Source organism: Aethalodelphis obliquidens, unplaced genomic scaffold (assembly GCF_003676395.1).
Source record: "Aethalodelphis obliquidens isolate GAN/ISIS:26980383/991018 unplaced genomic scaffold, ASM367639v1 scaffold9, whole genome shotgun sequence".
Taxonomy (NCBI): Eukaryota; Metazoa; Chordata; class Mammalia; order Artiodactyla; family Delphinidae; genus Aethalodelphis; species Aethalodelphis obliquidens.
The window spans coordinates 3293774-3321563 of NW_020837953.1; the positions used below are offsets into that span (position 1 = coordinate 3293774).

Here is a 27790-nt window from a genome sequence, read left to right on the forward strand (position 1 = left end):
TCCAGGCAAAGGACAGAATTTATTCACACATATTTATCAAGTGTCAGGCACTCTGCTAGGCCCTAGGGAGACCACCATGACCCAGACACAGAGCCTGCCCTCACCAGTCCCAGCCTAATGAGTCAGACAGGCAACAGGTCATTTTAATGCCCGGAAAGGAACCATTTCCTGGAGTACATCTGGGAGAAGACCCTGAGTTGGTTAGAGGTGGGGTCAGGAAGCATTAGGAAAAACTTTCTCAGGCTTCGAACGTTGCCCTTGTCCTTCTTTCCTCCATCTTTCCGCACACATTTCTGGAGTACCTGCATCATGCTGAGAGCTCAAGGAGCAGTTGGTGGTTCTCCAGGGACAGCAGTTTACGGTATCATGGTGTAGTGTTTAAAACATCAGGGCTCTGGCTACAGCCACTTACTCTGTGCCCCTGAATGATCTGCATAATTTCTCTGAACTCTGCCTTCTTTATCTGTAAAATAGGGATAAGGATAATACCAGCGTCATAGAACAAGGCTGGCCCACAGTAGGTACTAGTGAAATCTATCGTGTTACTTTGTTGTTTGTGGTTCACACACTTCTTCCAGTCCGCACGACAACCGCCCCCACCCCCACCCCCAGTGTGGCAGCACAAGTAACTTCATACCCATTTTACAGATGAGGAAGCTGATTTGGACAAATTAACAGGTTGGCTCATGCCTGGTAAGTTTTCAAGACCAGGACCGTGAGGAGGAGAGGCCTCCTGAAATAGGGGAGATATTCTGACCTTCACCTGCCCTCCCTGAAACCCCAGATGACTGGTTAAGACTGAACTGTCTGGGGAACTTCCTTTGACCTAGATCCTGTCAGCTCTGCCTGAACACCAGCCAGAAAATGCAGGCAGCCACACCCTCAGCGCTCTTGCCCCAACCCGCACTGCATGCCGGGGATTGTGCTTTCAGGGACTATTTTTTTAAAAGGGGGGAATATATGATAATTGGACACCTATTGTGTGCCAGACCCTACACCAGGGCATGCTCATGAGGGTTATTTCATCTTCTGTGAGCCATCTTATGTGGTTACAGAAAAGAAGAGGAAAGAATCAATTTATCCCAATAATAATTATGTGTCCATAATAAAACTTGACACATGCACATTCAGCCTGAGTGTTCTTTCTAAAGTGCAAATGTGATGATGTTACTCCAACTCTCTTGCTTAAAATCTCTCAGTGGTCTCCCACTGCCTTTACAGAGTCCACACTGAGGAAAGGCAGACTCAGCTAGCCACATTATCATATCTGCTGTGCCCTTGCCTTTGTATATGCAGTTTCTTCTTCCTGGAATGCCCTTCCCAACTCGTCACTTCCTTTCCTACTTTTATGTGGTTAAATACTATTCATCCTTCAGCTCTCAGCTTTAGATGTCACCTCCTCCAGGAAGCCTTCCTTGTCCACTCAGACAGGGCTAAGCCTGACCACACTCTATTGTAAGTATCTGTAAGTATCTGTTTAACAGGCTGTCCCCCTAGATGGTGAGCTCCTTAGGGTCAGGGACTGTGTCCTATTCCTCAGCACCTAGCATGGTGTGGCTCATAACAGGCATTCAATAAATATTTAATGGATGGATGAGAAAAGGTTGAGCATGAAGATTATCTCCATTTAACAGAGGAGAAAACCAAGTCTCAAAGAGGGCAAAAATACCTATCAGGTCAGACATCTGGCTAGTGGGTGAGTTATGCTAGAGCTAAATCCCTCCAAATCCCATCTTGTTTCACTATCTTACTTATACTGAAGATAATACAACCTCCTTCTAAGTTGTCTCATTGAAGTTGTTTCTAGCACTGTCTTTTCCATATTGCACAGAAAGAGATCCTGGGTCCTGATAATGGAATGTATATGAATACCAACCACCAAGTCTATAGTTAGTCACAGCTACTGATTTTAGGTGCCTGAGACAGATTACATCTCATAACATCTTAGAGAAGCCAACCAACATTGTGATGTCTACTTAGCAGATGAGGAAGCTGGTTCAGAGAGGTTAAGTGATTTTCCCAATGTTCCACAGCCTTCAAACCCAAGTCAGTCTCCGACACCTAAGCCCAGGTTCTTTCCGCTTCCCCAGACAGCCTCCTGACCAGGCTCTAGAGCCAGCTCTCCTGTGGCCTTAGGCACCAACTGGGCCCGAGTTCTCTCTCAACAGGATACACATGAGACGCTATAACTTCGAGGGATCCTCTGGGCTTGACCCAAATGTCATCCTAACACTGGCCTTTTTCTCTGGCCACTCTTCTCTTCTCCCTTGGATTCCAGCATCTGCACTGGTTCCAACTCTGGGGAAAAGCCAGGGCATGGGAAGCTGTCATTGTTCCTTGTTCCCAGTAAATGGCTCCCTTGGGAACTGGGCAGGTAGGGACAGATCCTCCCGTTCTCAGGTGTCTCGACAAAAAAACTATTTAGTAATTATACACACCCTTGGCTGGAGCACCCACAACCTTTCCTGACTCCTAGGAATTGCTCCTCAACTCTAGGGTCACCCCAAGAGCTTCCCTAAGGTGCTTGCATTGATTTATTTGTTCCATGAATATTTGCCCATCTCTTGCTACTGTTACATTGCTCTTTCAGCTAACAGTGTTCCCCTTGGAGCCCCAGCACTTCTTCAACTATCTGAGATGAGGAAGCTCCCCCAAACTATCTCATACTAGACAAGAAGCTGCATGACGGGCCGGGCGGCAACTGTTCTGTCACTCTATACCCATCACCTAGCACTGTGCCTGACACACGGTTGTCCTTTAATAAATGTTTGTTGAACAACTGAATAGCTGAATATTAAAAGCTCCATTCGTCTCTTAAAAGTTAATCCTCCACTTAGAGATAGGAATCATGGCATGTTAGATCAATAGAGACCACAGAGGAAGTAAAACTTACTCGAAACCCCTCATTCTTCAGAAAAGGAGACCCAGAGAAAGGAGATACAGAGTCCAGGGCAGACCTAAAGGACAACTCAGGCCTCCTGACTCTTGCCTCAGCGTCTTCTCTGTACTGAGACCCTACTCCCAAACCATAAACATATTCTTCTCTAATTCTCACAGCAGCCACCTGGAGCAGACAGCAGGGAAGGGCAAATGGCAGAGGAGAACAGTGGGGCTCAGAGAGGTAAGTGGAGTATCCCTAAGGTCACACAGCCAGAATCCTGGGCTTTCCCCATCACAGCCCGTGCTCAGAGCTCATTCTCCCCCATTCCTTCTACCCACTGCTCACTGCTTTTATGAGCTTTGAAAGAGCTTTGAAAAGACAGCCTCTAGGGTTTCAAGAACTTTCATCTTTATTATTCATCTTGCTTCTGGAAGCTTTGGTCAATCTGTGTGCCCAGTGCAAAAAATTAAGACCATTCAGGTTTTCAAAATTGTCATCTACTCTTAAAGGGGGCTGGTGGCCCAAATGCTTGTCTCAGAAGTCAAATGTTCGCAAGTGACACTGAGGACATCTTCTACTTTCTATGGGGGGCATGGTGAGTGGGGACCAGGGGACTTTGGGAGACTATTAGAGCCCATAGTCACAAATCTGAGGTCCCTTTAGACCCTGAGCACAGCAACTCTCTCTGACCACAGGCTCGTCAGGCCACAGGTCCTGCCTTCCCAGTCATGGCTGATGGTACCTCAGCAACCACATAACTATGGTGATGGTGGGGAAGGTCTTGAAAGGAGGCCAGTGCCTTAGGAAAAAAAAAAAAAAAGAAGTGTCAAATGAGCAAGGATGGCCATTGTTATACCCTCTAGACATCACACTCAAGTGACCTGGCGTGAAGATTCTTATCTCTGGGACAAAACAGCCCAGTTACTCAGGAATGAAAAGATAAAGCCCTTCTTTCTCTAAAAGAACAGGAGCAGAGTGAGTATGCCAGCATACTGGTTCATGAATTCGAGATCATTTAAAACTTTATTGAAAAATAAAATGTCCCACCAATAACTTTAAAACACCAGTGTAGCCTGTTGTTTGGACAGCACCAGACAGGAGCCCCTGTTCTACTCCACCCCAGTTGAGTGATCTTGGACAAATGGCCGCAGCTTCCTGAATCTGTCTCCTGGGCTGCACAGGGGCACTAATGGTGGCCCCTTGGCAGGGTTTGTGGGAGTTAAGTGATATCACAGATGTAAAGTGCCCAGCACCATGTCTGGCACATAATGGGTGCTAAACAAATATTAGTTCCTTCTTTAAAAAAAAGAATGGGAAATGAATTGTGCTTTGGAAATAGAACAGTCATGGAAAAACCCAGGGGCCCTCCAACAAAGTGAAGTTCTACTGGGGCTACCCAGAGCCACTTCCCATTGGTTTGTTTAAGGACCAGCCCTCACTGTGTGTCTGGCCTCCCATGCAGTGGGCTTTTGTGCTTCCTTTTCTCTTCTCCTTGAGCCAGGCTTTGCCAGCAAAATAATGCAGTTAGACACTCAAAACACAATTGTTACGACTCACCCAGCAGGCACGTTGACATGCCTGTTGACACGTGCACACAAATACTAAAAATGCACGCAATGCGATGCAGCCCGATAAAACGTGTGGCGCCCTTCCACGTACATTCAGTGAAACGGTAGAGCAGACTGGAAAGAGCAGGAACTTTGGAGCTGGATGAATGGGGGTTCAAAGCTGTTTCCTTCTTTTAATAGTGGTATGATCCGGAGCACGTCCCTGGGGATCTCAGTCCCCCTCATCCGAAACATGGTAATTAGAATACTCAGCTTTTGGTCTTATTGCAAGGATCATATAAGACAATGTATATAAAAGAATGGTCTGATATGCAATAGATGCTTAAAGGTATCTGTTGCAGAAATGCCAAGAATCTGAAAAGGGAAGAGAGAGGGAGAGTCTAGTGCCCACCTTCTTTATGGTCTTTTACCTAATGGTCTCTTCTGTTTCTCAACTCCTTAGGGGCTTTTTGCCTCTTAACAGCAAGACCTTGACCTCAGCTGACTCTGCTCTCTTACGGACCTGTTTCCATTTTGCCTCAACAAATAACTTCTCTGAGTGTGAATACTATGTTTCCCTTCTGTGTCTCCCCACCTCCCACCCACGATCCCAAATGCCCTGTGCAGAGCTTGGGACAGTACATCCTCAGCAAAGGCTGGGAAAGGAGCATCGGATTTACCTTCACCCTCAAACCTCTTTCCATGGCCCAAACTCCCTACCCTCTTCCCTCTGCCTCTTTGAGCCTGGTTGGGTGAGAAGGACAATAGTAAGCAGGAAGGTGGGAATAAAGAAGGGTACAGGAGTGACAGTCCAGATCTGGAATAGGTATTCTGGAATGGGAAACAGACAAACAAAAAGTGCTGCAAAAAGAGTAACTCTCCTCCTCCCCTCCTCGTTTATCTGAAACGCTGTCAGGTGGAGAAGGAAGAAGGTAAAGTGAAGAAATCCAGTTCTGAGACAGATTCGAATTTGAGAATCACACAAGCACTTTTTTTTCGCATAATGCAGAGAGCTTTCCCCACCTTTGTCCTGTTTCACCTTCACACCATCTTGTTGAGGTAGATACTGTTAGTCCATTCTACAGATGGTAAAACTGAGGATAAGGGAAGTATAGCCATTTGCCTGAGATCACACAGCAGAGAAATACTAGATATGGGGCTCAAAACTAAGTCTTCCTATTCCAGATCCCAGCAACTTCCTGCCATGGGGGTCATTTCTCCACAGGACAAACAAGAGTAATTGTGAGTCATTGGCCACCTTGAACTCTATTCTGCCTCTGCTCTGACAATTCACTTATGCATCAAGCTGCACTCTTATAACTTGTGCACTTTTCAGTGTATATGTTATACTTCTTTTTAAAAACACACACACACACACATACATAACATAATAAATACAATTTTTAGATCTACTGGAAAATCACTTTTCACTACAGGCTTTCTCTACTTTTTATTTTTAATAGGAGATCTGGTCATGCCTAGCTCTCCACTTCTCTCCGGATGGCTCACAGCACCCTATACAATCTGACCCCTTGCCTGCCTCTCTAGCCCACCACCCCCTACTTTGTGGAGGACCCACAGAGGTTGGGTTTTCTTTCCTTCTTCCTAGAACTCCTCCCACTTTGGGTGTGGCTGGCTCCTACTCCCTCATCCTTCAGGGATGGCTGGCTCCTACTCCCTCATCCTTCCCCCTCTGGGAAGACTTCTCTGACCACCACCCCTCCGGAGCTGTAACCCAAACTTTCTGCTAAGCCCCCAAAGCTTCAGCACCCACCTCCTCCAAGCCCTACCACACTGAGCTGGAAATGCCCGTTACTCTCTCCCTATACCACTCCCTTCCACCCCCTCCTACCCCCATCAGTCTGTGAATGCCTTAGCGTTTCTGCTTCCCTGCATGCAGCTCAGCAAGCATTCAGCAATGTTTCTGGATCAAAGAGTGAATGAATCACACCTCCTACCCACCATCCAGGAGGGGTTGTTTCACTCTTTACTTGAGACTGGTGGCTCAGGTGTGTGTATTGTGTCCCTTTGCCTAACTGAAATTCCCGGAGGGCACCGTAGTAGGTCGAACTGTGTCCCACCCCCAAAAGATATGTCCAACCCTGAGGATTTGGGAATATGACCCTATTGGAAATAGGGTTTTTGCAGATAGAACTAAGTTGAGCGTCTCGAGATGAGATCATTCTGGATTTAGGGTCAGCCCTAAATCCAATGACTAGTGGATGATAACAGAAAGGAGAGGGAGATTTGAGACACACAGATACCCAGAGGGGAAGGCCAGGCGAAGATGGAGGCAGAGATTGGAGAGATGCTGCCGAAAGCCAAGTGTTATCAGGAGTCACAGGAAGCTGGAAGAGGTAAAGAACGGATCCTCCCTTAGAGCCTTCAGAGGGAGTGTGGCCCTGCTGACACCTTGAGCTTGGACTTTTTGACCTCTAGAATTGTGCGAGAAGAAATTTCTGTTGTTTGAAGCCAGCAAGCTTGTGGCATTTGTTACAGCAGCCCTATCAAACTAAGAGGAGCAAAACTGTGCTTCTGTGCCTTGATATCCCACCCACCCACCTGCCTGCCCCAGAATCTTCTACCCCACCATGCAAACAGTGGGACCTCCATGAAAGCCTTATGAAGTACTGATTCTGAAAGGCCTTGTCTCCAGTTTTAGCTGGGTTGTCTATCCTAAAGGTTGGCCAAAGCCAAAGAAACGATATCAAAACATCACCGTCATAAATTTAAAAAAAATAAAAATAAGAAAGAAAAGATCACAGTCATGTAAATCAGTAGGCATGGAAGGTGCTAGCACTACTGCGGGCTACCCCTCTACCCTGGTGTTGCGTTTTGCCATCTTTCATTCAACACATTGTATTGAGTACATGTTGTCAAGGCCCATTTTACAGAGGAGGACACTGAGGGTTAGGGAGGTGAGTTAACCTGCTTGAGATCTCACAGTGAATAAGTGGTGGTGTTGGGACTGGAACCCTGGATGCCCAGTGTGACTCTGCCCTTTACTAAGCTACCATACTTTACGACAGGAACAGAATCAGGAAAGGGAGGGTGAAGGTAGGGAGAGGCCAGGTGGGAAAGAGTGATTCAGTGCTAGCAGACTTTGTGTTTTTGCTTTCATAGTCTGGGAATAATTAGGTAGCACACCTCCAACTTTCACTTTGTTGTGGTGGTACTAAATATAAACCATGAGTGATCTTTATCTGTGACCGATACCTATCTATGTGAGCAAAATTCATCATATTGCAAAACTGCCACGGGAATTCCAGACAACGTTGCAACTATGGCACAAAGCAGTGTAAAAGCAGGCATGTCACTGCCACAGATGAAACAGCGTTGGTCTTCAAGGCACATATATGAAGGGGATGGGCCCCAAAAGACCACCTGATTCTCCTATTCACTGCTCATCACTTTGGCTTGTGTAAAATAAATACTGGTCAGTGAGCCATCAGGGCTGGAATGTCTACAGAGGCTCTTTCCTGCCATTTCATACAGAGGCAACACACATTCATGTAGTCAGCAAATATTAATTGAGCACCTACTATGTGCCAGGCTCTGGGGATGCAGCACAAAACAAAACAAAGTCTGCTCTCATACAGCTTAGCTTCCATTGTGGGGAGAGAGGCAATCAAAAGGAAAGGAATAATATAGAATCCGTCAGTGAGAAAAAAAATGAAATGGAGGATTGAGAGTGATTGGGGGTGTTATTTTATGTAAGGTCATCAAGGAAGGCCTTTCTGATAAGGTGACATGTGGGCAGAGGCCTGAGGAAGTGAGAATGAACTCTACAGATATTTGGAGGGAGAGGGAACTGCACGTATAAAGGACGCAAAGCTGGAACGTGCTTGGAAAGGAAGCCTCAGAGGAAGCCTCTGAGGCTGGAGCAGAGTTAGAGAGAGCGCGCTAGGAAGCCGGGTTGGAGAGTTAGCCAGAAGACAGTTCACACAGAGCCTTGCGGGCCATGGTGAGGGCCACAGACTGCTCTGTGTGTGATGAGGATACTGGAAGGAGTGGCACAGAGGAGTAGCAAGGTTTGGGTCAGGTTGATGGAAGGACACCCTGTGTGAAGAATAAAACACAGAGCGCCAGATGGAGGGGAGGATGGAGGATGCCAGGGAGAGAGCTGCTGCGACAATCCAGGGACCAGGTGACCCTGGACAGAGGGTCTGAGTCACAGTAGATGGAGGCTGACCAAAAAAGAAAAAGAAAGGGGACGGATAGGGAAGGGAGGGAAATAAAGAAAAAGGGTGGGAAGGAGAAAATAAAGATGGAGTGTGAGAGAAAAGAATGTGTTTCACAAATCAAACAAGAACTTAGTCATGCATCCTTGAATGTCATCAGCCTCCAGGATGAAAAAAAGGGAAATGGATACCTCCAACGTGCTATCCTAGGTACTAGGTCTTCATAGGTCCCGCCTCATCACGTGACAATCGTTTGAGGTAGGAATAATGAGCCTCTATTTCATAGATGGGGAATCTGAGGCCCAGAAAAGTTAAGTAATTTCTCCAAGGCCACACAGCCAATATGGGAGTGCTAGAATCAAAGCTGAGGGATTATGTAAGTCCAAAGCCTGCTCTTTCCAAACCTCATTCTGGCTGGGTGCAGAGAAGTGTACAGACATAGTCCCTGCCCTCAAAAACCTCCCTGAGGTCAGAACTGTTTTAACCCCAATTTTTAGAAATGGGAAAACTAATGCCCAGAGAGGTTAAGTGACTTGCCTAAGTCACAACAGCTGTTAAGTGGCAGAGGCAGGATTCAAACTCCGGTCTAGCTCCAGATATCTTAACTACTACTCTGTATCATTATATAATGTAATTGTTTTGAATATTAGTAAAATATATTTTTAAACCTCATCTACAGCTAGATGGTAGCTAATAAAGGAACCAAATCATCTAAATCCACCAGTACCTCAAGATTTCCTGAACACACACACACACACACACACACACACACACGCACATACACACAATACATTTATTGACATATAATATGGACACACCCATAAAGTGCATGCATATATAACATTCCAAAGTCAACTACCTCCTAAATTAGCCTCTGTTATCTGGGTCTCTGGGGAAGTTAAGTCATTCAGCCAATTATGATGAATTGCCAAAATCACCTTGTCCATTCACAAGAAGTACATGGATGTAGTCTTCAAATTACTTCTTAAAAAGTCAACTGAGGGCTTTCCTGGTGGCGCGGTGGTTGAGAGTCCGCCTGCCGATGCAGGGGACGCGGGTTCGTGCCCCGGTCTGGGAAGATCCCACATGCCGCGGAGCAGCTGGGCCCGTGAGCCATGGCCACTGAGCCTGCGCGTCCAGAGCCTGTGCTCCGCAGCGGGAGAGGCCACAACAGTGAGAGGCCTGCGTATCGCAAAAAACAAAAAAAAGTCAACTGGAAAATTCTGTTAACATTTCCTTGAGAAGCTCGGGGAAGAGATGGGAGTTGGAAGGTTGAAATGTCAAATATTCATCCCCTAGCAATGGAGGACTCTGCAAAACACTGATTCCCAATGCCTTGCTTCCTCTCTGTTTGAAATACAGACTCAGCCCTGCTGGTGTGTAATTCAATTCCAAGCATCAGAAGCAAAAAGTCTCCTGTTGAGAGGTGCTATAGTGTAGGGAAATGTGTGGAGGCTAAATTTGTCCTCCGACAGTGCAGAGTTCTAAACCAATATCCAGCTATGTGACCTCAAGCAGGTGACTGGGTTCCCTTAGAAACAAAATAAGGATAATATAATACCCCCCTCTAAGCTGTCATGAGGATTATGAAAGATCCCTTAAAGTGTCAAGCACACAGTTGATGCTGATGAAGTGTCAAAGTTCAGTGTCTTGACCTTTTCCCTACAAGGTAGAAAGTCACTAACTTCCAACCAGTAGAACCTATAATTACTCTCCTTGGCCACCACAGGAAGGAGTTTAAAAAACAAAAAAAAGTTAGATGTTTGCACGCAGAAAGGCAGGCGCAGGCATCATTACCACGTTGCTAGGTGTTGTTAAACCACCCACCTAGCCGCAGAGTGGGCAGCAATTAATGTAATTAGCATAGTGATGAGTGTCCTCTGCAGCAATAAATAGCTCAGCCCTGTAGAACTTGACAGACCTGCTGTTCCCACAAGGCTCCTGGCCCTGTAGGTCCACTTGTGGAGCAGTGTAGTGTAGTTTTGTGGAAAGAGACCAGCTTTACTCAGAAACAGACGTAAATCCTGTCTTTACTAATTCCTAGCTGTGTGACTGAGGGCAAGCCATGCCACCTCTCTGAGCCTTAGTTTCCCTTATCTATAAAATGGGGTTAATGATATTTTCATAGGGTTGTTAGAGTTATATTTACCATCATTATCATCATCACCACCACCACCATCATCAACATCGCAGAAAACCCCAAGCCAGGCTGATGCTGCATTGGCAAAAGGTGCAGGGTTCCAAGAAGACACATTGCTGGTACCTAGAGCTGGAGCAACCCATTTCTTTTTCTCTGGCTAAATTCAGAGCATGTAGCACTGATCCAAGTGGCTTTAGGGAAACCACTGGAGTTTGGGATACAAAGGATACTGATACCCAGAAAAAAGGGTGGGGGGGGAGAGAGAGGAAGTACTCTGATTTGATTAATTATTTAAGATAATGTTATAAATAATTACCACAAGTGTTATCAGCAATACTACTGCTTACACACAACAAACGTCACAGCAATCTGGAAGTTGGTAATAAAATCAGGAAACCAGCTTATAACTTTGGATCTAGCAATTCCGTCCGAATTGACACCCTCAGAAAAGAAGTCAAATGATCCAAAGGTTATTACGTGTATGGATGCATATATTGAGGTTCTTGATAATCATTAAGAATTCACTAATTCATCCAACAGTTGCTAAGTGCCTGCTGGTGCCAGGAATAAAGACCTTGAGTGTGGGGAGATACACACACACAGTTAGGATTCATTGAAATGAAGGCTCTGAAAAGGTCTGTAAAGGAGAGTGAATCAAGAAGGGGGGATCAATAGGGAAAGTACTAAGCAAAACTGAAGCCGAATCCCTGAGGCTGACAAGGGAGAGAACCCCCGTGGATTCTTGGAAACATGCATATGAAATGGTGTTAAATGAAAGGAAACAAAGAGAAAAGACAAATAATTACAGGATTCAGAGAATGTCAGAGCTAGAGAGGACCTCAGCGAACAGCTAGTTCAGCAGTTCACAACCCCTTCCATGGATTTCTTGTGACAAGTGAGGCTCACGGAGCCTAACAATCTAGGCAGAGAAAAATTAAGTTCTGGGTTATTGTTCTGCTAGTTGTCAATCCACTGTTTTCTCCCCTACTTGAGAAAGCTTTTCAGTATACCAGAGAGAATGGCTCCATTTAATGAAATGGAGATTGGGAGTGAACACTGCAGCTGAAAACCAGTGATGTGGCCCAAGCCTTCACACTGTCGGTGGAGAAGCTGAGGCCCCAAGTAACCCTAGCACATACGTCACACTAGCACATACTTCTTGCTCAGCTGGTATCTGTTGAGTGAGTATTGGTGAAGGAAGAGGAAATGAGATGACGTAACCAAGGTTGCCCAAACTATGTGGTTGGCAACGTATCCTGATTAAAACTTGGGCATCGGTAATGAATTTAGACCATGGCACGTAGAAGTGCATGCTCATTATGTCTCCTTTCTTTAATCTGCTCAAGTGTAACCTAAGAAATAAAACAACGGCCCAGCCAGCATGGCAGTGTAGAGGGAGTCACAGTAACAGCCTGAAAGGACATGGAGTCCTAGAATCCTCAGGATATGGGTGGTACCAGTGTTCAGACCCCAGTGCTTGAAAGCCACCACTGAGGGCTCCCCATACAGTAGACACTGAAACTGAGCAACTGGGAACAAAGGGTCTTTTAACAAGATTGGCCAGGTGCAGAACCGGTAGGGGAAGGTCCTCAACACCTGATCACCTGATCACCAGTGAGGGCTCTTTCCTCTGCCTGGAACACCCCTCCCATGCCAACCTCCTCCTGCAAGAGTCAGTGTTTATATCCTTTATATTGCAGCCCCTCTTCAGAGAGGCCCTTTCAGATCACCCTCTTTAAGAAGTTCCCCACTGTTAATCTTCTTTCAAACCAGAAGTGTACAGAGATCTTTCAGGTCCCCAGGCCCAACCACCTCCCGACTCCCCTGTCAGATAACGTTTGCGTAGTCTACTAGCTACAGAGTTAGATAGAACCACAGAGTTCCAGGTTATTCCTGGAATTTCATTCATAATACTGATAGCTTATCATGATTTTATATTCATGTGTTTATCATCTATAGACAGCAACTGTAATACTACTAATTACAGTTAATATTTATTGGGCACTTACTGGGTCAGGTACTATTCTAAGTCCTTTATACGTCAATTCATTTAATATTCATAACAAGCCCCTGAATTAGGTTCTATTATGAGCCTTATTTTCCAGGTAAGGAAACAGATTTGGAGAGGAATTTGGCCACGTTCATATAGTGGGAAAAGGACAGAGCCAGATAACAGATCCAGGGAACATGGCTCCAGAAGTTAAGCACTTAACCTCTAGGCCACACAGAAGCGCCATGAGGGCAGATTCCACACGTCTTTCTCGCCCAACTTCATCCTCAGGACCTTGTATGGTGCCTGGTATGGGATAGGGGCCTGATAAATATTTGTTGAAAGGAAGGAAGGGAGGAGGGCTGAGGAGAAGGATGTGCTGCTAGCCCTGTCGTGGCCTCGCAGCTAAAGCAGGGCTGGGACCCACTGAGGAGTCCCTGCCTCAACTTGGGAGCAACAGGGATGCTGGACATAGAGCTGAATGAGACACCGTCCCTGTCCTTGAAGTGGGGGGGGTGGGGCGGGCAGTGCTTCCATCCTCATCTCAAGGTGCCCAGTGTTTCCGATGCGCTCCGATGAGCCCCGGGACCCTTCAGTGAGTTTGGGGCTCTTCCTTACCTACAAAAGGAGGCTCAACTGTAATGCAGCTATTCTGTTCCAGGGCCCCTGTGTGGGTCTTCAGAGCACATCAATGAATAAGACAGAGCCCTCTCTCAAGGAGCTCACAGGCTAGGGAGGGAAGAGGAAGCCTGACACCAAGGAAAGGAGAAGAAATTAGACTGGTCAGACTGAGAAGAGAGGGAAGGGGGCACGGAGAGGAGACTCACGTCTCTGAATGAATTCTACCTCTGGGAGTCTTTACTTGTTTTGCTCACGGAGCCTGGGACCGGGGCATGGGCTCCTGGTTGAGAACTGCACCTCCCCCTATCTGCATATGTGGACTGCTCCACAATACATGATACTGTGACCCGTGTTACTGGAAGACAAGGTAAGGCTGATAACTAGAGGAATGGGAGCAGTATAACGTGCAAGTTGCTTTATTCCACACTGATTTTTCCCAGGATGTTAACATTGTGTCCCACCGAGGAGCAGTGGCTGAGCAGAAACTACACTAACAGAGTGGAATGTGGTTGCCTCAGAGGCATCCAGTACTCTGGGTACTGGACAGAATGCCCTTTCACCCTCCATCCTCTTGCTGGGCTGTTTGCCTACATACTCCTTGAAAGAGCTTATGGCGTGGTGCGGTCCCATCTTTGAGCGTTTGCCCTCGCCCCCATAGCTTCAGCAGCCTTGCCTTCCTCATGCCTTCTGTCAAGCTGCCTTTGCCAGTTTTAAGGTAAAACCCTACATTTGCTGTAGTATGTGTGTGTGTGGGTGTGGGTGTATTTATTTAGTCAAAGTTTAACAGATCTTTTTAGCTCTATTACTTTTATTAGGATATTTAGAGTTTTATCTTAACAGTATGGTTACAATATCGTACAGGTTTCCAGTGGCCTGCCTTAACCCTATTTTTGCAGAAAGTCATGTTATTTTTTATTTATTTATTTATTTTTTCGGTACGCGGGCCTCTCACTGTTGTGGCCTCTCCCGTTGCGGAGCACAGGCTCCGGATGCGCAGGCTCAGCGGCCATGGCTCAGGGGCCCAGCCACTCCGCAGCATGTGGGATCTTCCCGGACCGGGGCACGAACCCGTGTCCCCTGCATCGGCAGGTGGACTCTCAACAACTGCGCCACCAGGGAAGCCCAGTCATGTTATTTTGAATGTACAACTCTGCAGAACACAGAGTGTTTCAGGAATGTACATGTCACATTACAGCAGAAATGCCTGTATCCGTGTACCAAAGGCTTTCCCATTAGTAACGATGTCATTTCTTCCAGAAGTTCTTGGAAGTAGGCATAAATGGCAACCATCACACTCATTTGGTAGGCAATCAATCACTAAGTTATTCCATTTTATGGATAAGAAACTGATGTTCAACTATTAAGAAAATTGCCCAACAGGACAGGAATAAAGATGCAGACGTAGAGAATGGACTTGAGGACAAGGGGAGTGGGAAGGGTAAGCTGGGACAAAGTGAGAGAGTAGCATGGACATATATACAGTACCAAATGTAAAACAGATAGCTAGTGGGAAGCAGCCACATGGCACAGGGAGATCAGCACAGTGCTTTGTGACAGCCTAGAGGGGTGGGATAGGGAGGGTGGGAGGGAGACGCAAGAGGGAGTGGATATGGGGATATATGTAAACGTATAGCTGATTCACTTTGTTATACAGTGGAAACTAACACAACATTGTAAAGCAATTATAATCCAATAAAGATGTTAAAAAAAAAAAAGAAAGAAAATTGCCCAAGGTCACACTATTGGGAAGAAAATGAGTTGTTATTTGAACCCACGTCTTCCTGATTCCAGAGCCCATACCTTTCCACAATATCAGTGGAAAAACACCTACCACACGTAGAATAAGAGACAAGTTATCTATTTTAACGATTATGTATTTTTTTTACAGTTGTATCAGTGTTTATGGCAAGTAATACTTCTCATCCATTTACACTGGTAATATATCATCTCCTATAAAGGTACCTTTAAGTTTTAAAAAAGTGAATCTATCTAAAGAAAAATAGTAAGTTGATTTGAGAGAAGTAAGTGGACATAGCAAAATGGAAAAAGTGATGGATAAATGACTGAAACTTGAGAAATACAATTCATAATCTTAACAAAGTCCTTAGTAAAACATTTGCTTTATGCAATTGATTCCCATAAGCTATATCAGCAGATATTTCTAAATTACCTAGAATAGAAAGGAAATTAAAATATGCATGATTCCCTGGCCAGTGTTTTAGGGAATTTAATGTGCTCCTCTTCATTTCGGAGTCTGTGCCAATACTATTTCTTTGCATGACTCAGAGTTAGTTGGTCTAAGCAGTACTTGCGTTCTCTCAAGAGAGAGGAAACAGTAAAAGAAGGAGGCTTAATATACTTTTTAAAGAGAGTAATGGAAGCTTCAGGTCCTAGTGAATATTCCCAAATGATCCATATGCTTGAATGTTCATGTTTTGCAGAGAAACAAAGCAAGAGGCCCTGGGCCTACTAGAGACAATTAGGTCTCCATCCTATCTTGGCCACTCAGGTAAATGACAGCTGGGGATCTCACTGTCCCCGTGGGCTAAATGAAAGAATTTTGATTTCCATAACTATTTTCCAGCAATGTGAGACACACCCAATCAAGAATGACTATAATTGGCAAAAGCAGCTGTCCACATAACTTAAGAGGCTCTTGCCTACCACAGGCACTGGAGCCTTCCAGGCTTGAGAGTCTGTGATTCCATGATTTAAGTTCCTTGGATTGCAGATGGCCACACAAGTAGTAGTGATATATACATAGGGCCATTAAACAGTCTCTGAATTATGCTCAGAATGTTACACCACAAGCAGCATAAGCCAAGCTGGTGTAAATGCCTACCTGCCCTACTAGGCAATGAATACTTTGGTTAATTAAATGTCCATGTTATTATCACTGTGCTCATTATAACTGTAGATATGGAGTTTGTATTTCTGAGAAATGCATAAAGTGACTTTGTAATCTATTGAACACAAGTTAAACTATCACTGGTAAATATTCTTTTTCTCACTTTATTGTGATTTACTTTTTTTTAACTAAGAAAGCAATGAATGCTGACTGTAGATTACTATACAGTGAATATTCACTCCCTCCTTCTAAACCTCTATGACTTCCCAGCTCCACCGATATTGGACTTGGCCATGTGACTTGCTTCAGCTAATAGAATGTGGGCCAAAATGACAACAGAGCAGTTCCAAGCCCAGGCCTTCAGAAGCTTCCCATGTTTCCCTTTGTCCCCACCTCTGCCATGAAAAGAACAGAGCCCTGGCAGATCCTGCTTCTCCAGGGTGGGTTCTAGAATGAGGCACATGGAGCAGACCTGAATTTGACCCTCGGCCCTATTTCTCCAGGTTGCACCTGAGCACACACAACACAGCACTTATATACACAGTTCCAAGAAAAGCCATCATCACTACTTAGAAAACTGCAGGGGAGGCAGATGCAGTGGGGAGGAAAGAAGACCAAGCAGGGCCTTGAAAGGCCATGCCACCTCAGCTGACTGCAGACCCATAAGCAGAAGATAAATGACTGAGCATTGCACAGCACTCAGATGTTACTGTGGTTTCTTTTACCACAAAAGCTGATTAATCCACCTACTGTGATCAGTAAAAATGTACAGAAATCATTTACTTTTAAAAGTAAATAAAATCTCTCTAATCCTACCCCCAAGTAAGATAGCTGATAATAACTATTCAATATAACTTTCTACTCCTTTCTCTGGGTTTTTCAAGGATTAAATGAGCAAATGCACGTAAAAAGCACTTAGCACAGAATCGGCATATGATGTAAGCATTCCTTAAACATTAGCTGTTTTTATTAATATCCTCATGCAAACAAATATGCTCAGATATAGGTTTTCTAAATTTATGCAAACATGACACCAAGCTATACAATTTACTGGGCAAATTGCGTTCTTCACCTAACGCTAAACCATGGGCTTTTCTCAGGTCAACACACTTTTTTAAGGGCAATTAACTCATTTTTTTAAAATGGCCACATGACATTCCATGGTTTGAATATCCCATAATGTTTTACACCTATTTCCATTTTATAGATACAGAAGCAGAGATTCCGAGAGCTGAGAAGGTATCTGTCAAAACATTGGCTGCCCCTCCCTGTCAGCCCTGTGACACACTCTGGTCAATCAAAGGTGAGCAGAAATGACTGTGGGCAAAGCTTGAAGAACTGTCCCCTGGTGTCACCTCTCTCTCTTCCCTGTGACACACACCAGCAATATCTCAGATGGGGGTCACTTCTTCACCCAGAGTCTCAGCGTAAAGAGCTAAGCCCTAAATCGGGATGGAAATGTAACATGCGCATGAATTAAACTCATGTCGTTTTAAGCCTCTGAGATTTGGGAGGTGGTTTGTCACTGCAACATAACTGAGAGAATGTTAATACAGTGTTTCAAGACTTTCAAATGTCTGGGCGTTCATTGTCACTGGTTTGGCCAAGCACTAACACACTAGTCAATCAAGATGTGGGTTGACAGAATAATGAGAAACAATTTCCTCCCTAACTAGGCAAAGGACAGGAGAGCATCACAGAAAAGAGAGGTCTAAGGATGTAGACCAGGAGGTGGAGGACCATCTTTTGCGTGTGGAAAGCCTCTTAGGAGGGCAGGATCATGAGGACTTGGATCCAGTTTCTCCAAGTTGCAAACAACATACACACGAACTCGCAACATGGCGCTAAAGTCAGTAGTTCCAGGAAAAGCCATCATCAGTACTTAGATACTGCAGGGGAGGCAGGCACCACGGAGAGGAAGTAGGCTGAATGGAACCAGAGGAAAGCTAATTCTAACATCACTGTGTATCAGCTCTGGACCTCAGTTTGCTCAGATGACTGTTCTGAAGATCCGATGAGGCCCAGCAGGTACAATCACAACTAAGAAGAAAATACACTTTGATTTTTTTAATTCCAAGTGCAATACGTGTTTATTGTAGAAAGTTTTAAAACAAACAGAGACGCATAAGGAGGAAAAAAGAAATTACCCAAATATCACAACTGTTGACATCTTGATGATTAATCAGCCATATTTCCTCCTAGGTAAATTCATACACGTATAGTAAAAGGCTTTCTGTATGCATTTATTAAGTATATGCCTCATACTTATATATTATATAAGTTCCTCTTCTCACGCTCATCCTCTCCATTCTTCCTTTCCAGCTTACCTTCTGGTTCCTCCAAACACACCCCATATTCAAGGCCCACGTCCAAGCCCTTGTACATGAATTCCCTATTCCTAGAGCACTCTCTCTCCAGTCTCCTCTTCTTTTGGCTACCCCTACTCATCCTTGGGGGTCTCAATTTATTCATCACCTTAATAGAGGACAATTCTCTGACTGCCACCCTTGTCAGATGTCCCTTCCACGTGCGTCCAGAACACCCTGTCCTTCTTTCTCACAGCATTATCATGCTCGACTAGTCTTGCCCCTTTATCTCTATTTTCCTTGCTATACCCCAACTTGTGGGCAGGTACCATAGCTTTTGTTCACCAGTGCTTCCCAGTGGCTGGCTCATAGTGAATTCTCAAAAATTGTCGAGTAAATGAATAACGTTTAACAATATGTGCTGCCCATATTTCTCCTGAAATCCTCAAAGCACCTGGCATTTCTCTATAAATATCCACCCAAAGATTAAATATAAAAGAGGATGTAAGACATTGCAACATGTCTCATGAAGTTTATAAATTAGTTGGGAAGAAAACATGAGCACAAGGAAGCATCAGTGTGTAATTAAGCGCTACGTCTTTCACTTCTGCCTGCTCCACTAAGTCTCTTCTAACAGGAAAGGGCAGAACAAAATCCCTAACTTCAGTTCCATATTTCTTCTCTCTTCCAGGGCATCTTGCAGCACCAGTTGGAAGAAGAAGACGCTAGCAGCTTTAACATATATACTCCAAAATCTTGGTGTCTCAACAGTAAATTTCATTTCTCATTCAGGCAAAATCCAGTGCAAATAATCCTGGCCAGTGGGCAATTAATCTTCCACGTGGTCATTCAAAGATCCAGGCTCCTTCCACCTGTGGCTCTGCCCTTCTCTATGTCCCTGAAGATGGGGAGAGAGGGTTTTATGAGCCAGACCTGTAAGTGGCACACATCACATGAACCCCCTTTGCACTGGTTAAAACTCAGCCACGTGGCCACACCTAATTACAAAGGAGGCCGGAAAATGTAGTTAAGCAGTATGCTCAGGAGGAAAAGAAAAGGAGTTTGGGGAACACTTTGTAGTTCTTCTGCCCCAAATGGTAAGGGAGTATCTAGTCTTAAGTGATCCCAAGTACAGGTAATTTTGACTTATGGACACTAAAAACACTTTTTTTTTTTTTTGGCCACGCTGTGCAGCTTGCGGGCCCTTAGTTCCCTGACCAGGGATTGAACCCGGGCCCTCTGCAGTGAAAGCACTAACCACTGGACTGCCAGGGGATTCCCAACAATTGTTTTGATCGAAGAATGTTCACCTAACTAACATTGGACATGAGAAAATATCATCTTAGGTTTTCAAATTTTGAGAGGAAAAAAAAATGTCAGTTCTAGAATTGAGAAAAAAAAGCCACTAATATTGGTGACCACTCCCAGAAAAATTCTAAAAGAGAATATTTTAAAAGGTTTTTATGAACTTTGAAAACAAAGGATAACTTGAATACTGCAAGTTACTACGGGCTCATTAGGAATTGTCATAAACTAACCCAGTATAGTGGCTGGCACATTGTAAGTGGTAAATATGTATTGAATGGATGAATTTCCATTCTACTTTTAAGGCAATTATCACATTGATAAATAACTATAACTTCAGAAAGTTCTTCCTTAAAGATAGCTGAGTTTTCCTCTCTAACTTCTAGTCATTGCCCTTGCTCTGACCTCAAAACCTGCAAAATAAGTGAACTCCCCCATGTGATAGCTGCACAACTATTTGGAGACTTCTCTACATGGTCTCACGGTCCTTTATTTTTCCCCTTGGGTAAATATTCCCAGTTCCTTCAATTCTTCTCCACGGGTCATAGTTTCTGGCTTCTCACCATTCGGCTGACCTTCTCTGAGATCTCTCTGACTGATCAAAATTGCTTCCCACAGTTTCATGTCCATAATATTCCCAGTGAGGTCCTATCGGCAGCATTCGGTAGACATCACTCCCCAGCTCTGAGGATCGCTAGAAGCACTTAAGTAGTGAAGACGCTGTCAAAGGGAATCCTACATTGGGAAAAGGGCAGAACTTGGAAGGTGGCTTCTAAAGGGCCCTTGTTACTTTATGATCCCTTAAGTTTTGCAGATGTTCTGAGTGCTGAAAAGACATCACCGTAAGGGGGATGGTGTATACAAAAGCGGGCCCATCTCAGCCATCTGTTCTCTCTTCTCAGAATGAATTTGTCTACAGGATGCAAACACTGCCCGCCTTTGCCAGGGACCCATGGGTAAGTATAATACAGGGTGAAACATGAGGAAACCCATTGTGGCCTCATGTCTGCCACGCCCTCCAATCTAGCCTATATCAGCTATCAAGTGGGCATGCAATCCACATTCATCTGATTCCTGTATCTAACTTTCAGCTGGTTCTGAACTCAGAAGGGAACGAAAGAGGATGTGATTTATCACCCTCCTGAAATCCCAACTGCTATAAAGAAAAAACACAGAGACTTATGAAAAGGCATAAGAGAGGAACCTAATTTAGATGGGGGTGGGTACAGGGGTCTAATATAAAAGAAAGCCTCTTTAAGTGTCATTTAAGCTAACCTCTAAAGAAATAAAAATTGACCAAGGAACAGGCAAGAGGTAGGAGGGCTCATATAAGGGTTCTTAGGCAAGAAACAGTCTGTCTTGTTTGAGGAACTGAAGAAGTCCAGTGTGGGAGTCATTAGGACTGGTCATCAAAGATTTGCATCTCTCTGCCTTCCAGACAAATAGGATGGCATTTCCTGGTCAACTTGTAGCTGGGTGGGGCCATTAGACTAGTTTTAGCCAATGAATTGTAAGAAGTGACATGTGACATTCTCCCGCAAATGTGCCTAATTGCCTGGCTAGAGCCCTTCAAAGCTCCCTTTCCCTTTACCATGAGGTCTGTAATGCTCCTGAAAGTGCGTACTCCATCAGACTGGATCCCAGGGGAAGCCAAAGTGATCAGACTGCCTGACAACTTTTGATGGACATGGAGCAGAAGCGAGAAATAAAACTTTTTTGTCTTAAGACACTGAGATCTGGAGTTGCTTTTTCACTGGAACATAACCTAGGCTATCCTGACTGATACAATCATAGCCAGTGTGGCTGCAGAATAGTGAGGAGAGAAGTACTAGTAATTTCAGGCTGGTGAGGTAGGATAACCCAGGTCATGTGAGGTCTTATAGGCAAAGTAAAGAATTTGGGTTTTATCCCAAGTCCAACATGATATGCTTAGGGAAGGTTCAGCCGGGGAATTTGTTAGAAGTTTTATGTATTAAAACAAGTTACTGTTGCTATTTGACTATTAAAACACCCTCTTTAATTCTGCTATAGAAAAGACTATTTTTAAGAAACTCATCAATAAGCATTTATTTGAGTACCTTCTATCCTTCCATGTACCAGGCACTGCATTAAGCATTGGAAATATAAAAATGAGTAAGACACAATTCCTGGATTTGGAGTCAGGGTGTAAGAAGACATTTGCAAGAACACGTGATGTACATTCTCAGCTTCAGGTCTGTACCCAGTGTAATGGGAGCCAAAGAAGATAATAACTACTTGAGGGTGAGAGTTGGGGTAAAAGCAAGCTTCAGAGGGAGCAATTATTTGAGCAGGGTCTTGAAGGGTGAGTAGGAGTTAGCCAGGTGGCATTTTGATTAAGGATGAAAATAAATGGAAAACCAGGAAAATGTCAGAGGTATGGAAAATGTTTAGGGTAGCTGAGACTCATAGGAATGGGAGGAATGTGTAGTGTAGGGTGTGGTAAACTGTATTACTATTTGCAAATACTTGCTGCCGCTCCCCCTGACAACAGGCTTGGCCACGTGAACTGCTTTCAGTAGAAGCTTTAAGCACCATGTTCTTTGCTGTCTGCCATAGCAATCAGCAATGCTTCAGAAAAGGTCCCAGAGCAAAGACGATGTGTCTGAAGCAGAGACACAAGCAACCCGTAATGGGCATGAAGCATGAGTGAGAAATAATTCCATGGTTGTCATTCAGTAAGATTTTTGGATCGCTACCAGAGCATAACCTGGCCTATACAGCAGTGTGCATTTCCAGCTCTTAACTTCCAAGTGCATAGTAGGACTGCACTTTCCTGAACCTTTTAAGTAAGACGTGGTCATATGACTAGTTTTTGATCAATACTATGCAAACATAAGTAACATGTCATTTCATGGAGGAAGCTTTTAAAGCCAATTCGGGGGCTTCCCTGGTGGCACAGTGGTTAAGAATCTGCCTGCCAATGCAGGGGACACGGGTTCGAGCCCTGGTCCGGGAAGATCCCACATGCTGCAGAGCAGCTAAGCCTGTGCGCCACAACTACTGAGCCCGTGAGCCATAACTACTGAAGCCCACGTGCCTAGAACCCATGCTCCACAACAAGAGAAGCCACCACGATGAGAAGCCCACGTACCACAACAAAGATTGGACCCCACTCACCGCAACCAGAGAAAAGCCCATGTGCAGCAACAAAGACACAATGCAGGGCTTCCCTGGTGGCACAGTGGTTGAGAGTCCGCCTGCCGATGCAGGGGACACGGGTTCATGCTCCGGTCCGGGAAGATCCCACATGCCGCGGAGTGGCTGGGCCCATGAGCCAGGGCCGCTGAGCCTGCACGTCCAGAGCCTGTGCTTCACAACAGGAGAGGCCACAACAGTGAGAGGCCCGCGTACCACAAAAAAAAAAAAAAAAAAAAAGACACAATGCAGCCAAAACAAATAAAATAAAATAAAATAATTTATTTTTTTTAAAAAGCCAGTATGAATTCACCATGCTTTCTTTTCCCTGTCAAGGTGATTGTGATGATTGCAGAAGCACACATATTTCAAGATGAAACCTTCTTCAGACTCTGTCTTTGAGTGAGCATATTGAGAAAAGCCCCTCTGACCTTGAACATGTAGTATAAGCAAGAAGTAAAGGTTTTTTGTTAAGCCACTGAGATATTAGGATTGTTCTGGTGGCAAACCTAGCCTATCCTGAAGGATATAAAAACTGGCACCTAGACACGGGGTAATGTAATAACAACAATAATCAAAGTAAACATTTGTTTAGAGGGCAGTAACTAAGAACACTGTTATCAGAAGGTTAAAGGATGGTGATCTATTTGGTGAACATATCACTGTGATAATTTAGAAGACATATCATGAACCTAATGAACTAAGGCAAGAGATTGTGAAACAAAATATTAGTAGCATGTGTTGATGGCTGTTGGATGCATTTAGAAACTTATTACAAAAACGAGATGAGGGCTTCCCTGGTGGCACAGTGGTTGAGAATCCGCCTGCCAATGCAGGGGACACGGGTTCGAGCCCTGTTCTGGGAAGATCCCACATGCCGCGGAGTAACTAAGCCCGTGCGCCACAACTACTGAGCCTGTGCTCTAGAGCTCGTGAGCCACAACTACTGAGCCCGTGTGCCACAACTACTGAAGCCCGCGTGCCTAGAGCCCATGCTCTGCAACAAGAGAAGCTACAGCAATGAGAAGCCCATGCACCACAACAAAGAGTAGCCCCCGCTCTCCACAACTAGAGAAAGCCGGCACCCAGCAATGAAGACCCAACACAGCCAAAAATAAATAAAATAAATAAATTTATATTAAAAAAAAGAGATGAGCTCAGAGAAGATTTGGCCAGTTTGCAAGCAGGAATGAAAGAGACTAGGGACAATCTATAAATTCAGAGTAATGGAGGGATAGAGGAGGCTATTGTTTCTCAATCTCAACTAGTAAAATTAAGGAAGATTTTCAGCAAGAAACGGCTAGTTAAAATCAGCCCTGAAGTATGGCTCAAGTCAAAGGTATGGCCTCAAACCTATTGTTAAAACCTCTGGTTAAATTAAGATGTTACCGAGCATATGCTTTCAATTAGAGAAAAGGGAAAAGGGAGGAAATGGGAGGAAAAGTATGACTCTCCCACCTAAGCCCAATAAGCGCAAAGCACTCAAAGCCAAGTCAGGAGAGAGATAGAGAGACAGCAAGACAAAGAAACAGAGAGAGACAGAGAGAATATGAAAATGAGATGAATGAGAGAGATATTAGCAGGCAGGAGAGCAAGAAAGCAAAGAAACATGGCAAACAATGGAGGCATGTCTAGAAAAGGACTGGCTGTATCTGTTGACACACGGAACGCCTGGAATCAAACAGATAAGAAACCTACATTTTGGGAAGAGTTGCACTGACAAAAGAACATCAGCCTGGATTAAAGGAGACTGTATTTGAGACTTAATATCACTCTGTTCCCCCAACACCACCCCTATTTTTAAAGGCTGGTTTGAAAACCTATTACCTATGCCTGCTTTAGATGTACAGAAGGAAGACTCTCTCAGAGGTCAAGGCCAGGGGTCACAGAAAACAATGGCTAGGGCAGCTACACTTAGGGAGCAGAATCCACATCTAATCAGGGTGTTGGGTAGGGGTGTCCCCCACATGTCTGCTCTGGATTAATGTCCACTGTGGGGTCCCATTCCTCCACTTTCCGATCAGTGTGTCCATTGCAGTTATCCCATCTCTGTCCCACTGCTACATACTGAGAGTATGCCGGGCAGATATCTTGCCTTCGGATGAAGAGTCACATCTGGAGCTGATAGAGAGTCTACTGCGCATCACCCGCTCCCTGGTAAATGAGCTTGATATACCGTGACTAGGTGGGTCTTTAGGGTCGTCCCCCTTGAGGAGAGAGTGGAATTCTGCCTGTGGGAGGACAGTAAGCCAAACATTTGGTGAACAGAAAGGGAGACTGTTCGAGTCATTAGTGTTGTTTCCCAAATATTCCTGGCTCTCTCCCTTTGAGACACTTGGCAGGATTACAGAGCTTTAAAGTTAGGCATGGCCACGTAACTTGCTCTGGCCAAGGATGCATGAGCGGGAGGACAGTGTGTCACTTCCAGGTGGATGCTCTGAGAGCCACTGAATGAGTTGCCACCTTCCCTCTACCCAGCCGAGACCGTAAGGAGAAGCATGCAACAAGATGAAGCCTTCTTCAGCCCAAATCCATGGGGAATGGAACTCCCCTGCAGACCCACAGCGGGGACATGGCATGAGCAAGAAATAAACTTCCCTGCGTTAAGCCACTGAAATGGTAGTGCTGTTTGTTAAGGCAGCATAGCCCAGCCTTTCCTGATACTAGGAGTGAAGGATGGGGCTGGACAGCAGGAGCTAGGTTGTGAAAGGCGCCCTCTCCCCCGCAAAGGCATCCGAACCCTCTCCTGGTTGTGAGGGGAAGCCAATGAAGGCTTCCAAGCAAGGGCGTTAACATGAAAAGATCTGTTATTTTTTGGATGAAATATGCTATTTCTCAACATAAGGAGAAAATCAGCCTACTAAACCACATAAGGCAGAGTGGAACACACAGAACACTTAGGCAAAAGATATATATTTATGTAAAGTCCTAAGTTTTGAAGTTTCTAAATACAGGAGCTCTGAAAGGAGGCTTTGAAAGGAGCTACAGAGAATCGGGCAAGACAATTTCTTCCATCCCACCATCCAAGGGCCGTTTCCTCTGCAGACAACCAATACTTTACAAGAGTCTCCCTCAGCAGAGAAGATATAAAAAGGGAATGTAACACACACCTGAAGTCTACTTCCAGTTGCCTGTGTGACCTAAGCAGGATACTTAACCTCTCTGGGCCTAGTTCCTCATATACTAAATCCAGATAATACTATATGTAGCCCAAGACAGTTGTAGGGAAAACTATATAAATTACTCTGGTGAATGCTGGGCTGATGGTAGGTGTTTAATACATGACATTCAATCTTATTACTGTTATCATTAAAATTATTTTAAAAACACCAGCTCCCTGATTACAGAAGAAAACGATTCAGGGCAACAATATAGAGCAGAATGTTCCCTCCTTGAGGAAAGTAACCGGCTCGTGTCATCACTGTACCCTTACCCCCACCCAGTTCAGTGCCTGGCTCCCAGTAGCTACTGTTTTCCCCTGCTGCACAAGGCAATGAGAGGCAAGTGCTGGAGTAAAGGAAAGCTGTCAAGATTTCCCTGACACCAGCTGCTGCCGGGCTGTTGGATCTGAACTCTCAAAGCCACAAATACCTTAAAGCTCTGGGCTATGAACCCAAGGCTGAATTCCCCCAAGCTCAGAAGCTGAAAAGCCAGAATTAGAACCTAGGAACATAAGCTGCTGCAGGTCCAACTTCAAGCCCCAGTCCTGGAGAAAACCCTGGAAGGAACCGACTTCTGACCCTTTCCTCCCTCACCCTCCTGCCCTAACTGCTCCTCGCAGCATCAGTCCACCTGGTCCTGCCAAGTCACACTCTTACATCCTGGCATTCCATCGACGCTCTGGGAAACTCCGAAGAAGGGCAGAGAAGGGGGCTGATGGAGACCACCTCCTAGCCCTGGAGGCGATGACTCTATGCTAACTCAGCCCAGTAAGGTGGGTCTCACCAGCCCCACCTGCAGATGAGGGAACTGAAGCTCAAAGAAGTTCTCTGATTTGCTCACTTCACAACGTGGCAGCGCTGGCCACGAGAGAACCCACGATTCCCGACTTCGCTATTCTTCCCACCATACACTTTTGTCCCTAAGGGGTGAGGGGTTGGGGGAGAATAAAATAACAACCACAGAAAAGGAACCACTTACATGGGTCTAGCGCTTCCTAGAGGCTACACAGGATATGGGCCCACCGGCCGGCCGGGAGCGGAGAAATTTTAAATCTTGATTCTACTCCTGACTCGCTGTGTGACTTTTGGCAAGTGTCTGCTGCTCTCGGACTAGTTTTCCCGGAAGCAAATCAGGACGGGAGGAGTGGTGTGTGTGTGTGTGTGTGTGTGTGTGTGTGTGTGTGTGTGTGTGTGTGTGTGTGTTCGTGTGTACGTGGGATGTGTGGTGTGTCTATGCATCTTGTGCGGGGGCGGGGAGTAGGCGATCACCGGGTTCCCCGAGTTTCGGATTCCCTAAACGCTCGTTCCCAACTAGACACCGAGCTGCCCGCTAATTCCACCTCCTGTAAGAAACCTCCTCTCCGAGGCAAAGCTGTGAACCCCCGCACCCTTTCTCCCACGGTCAGGAGGGTGAGGTGGGGTGCGGCGGGGACTTAGCTGAACACCAGGTTTCAAGCAATGCAAATCACTCGGCTTCCAGGTGCAGCCGGACAGTCGCTCTTGAACTTGATCAGGAGACAAACTTCAGAGCGTTCTCAACGTGGGGGGCCGACTCGCAAGAACCGCCCCTAAACTTAAAAACCCACTTTCACTCGTCCCCACAGGAGACTTAACAGAGCCACCTTAAGGGCGGTGCTCCCGCCCCCCCGGAAGT

At 45.2% G+C, this 27790-nt stretch overlaps 1 long non-coding RNA gene across 1 annotated transcript; it reads right to left on the bottom strand.

Moving 5' to 3' along the window:
* On the bottom strand, positions 1–27790 carry LOC113621514 (uncharacterized). The gene is made up of 3 exons (XR_003433201.1): positions 27116–27790; positions 13358–13488; positions 1–463 (listed from the first exon to the last, which is right to left on the bottom strand). It is a non-coding gene; the product is annotated as an uncharacterized LOC113621514 (long non-coding RNA).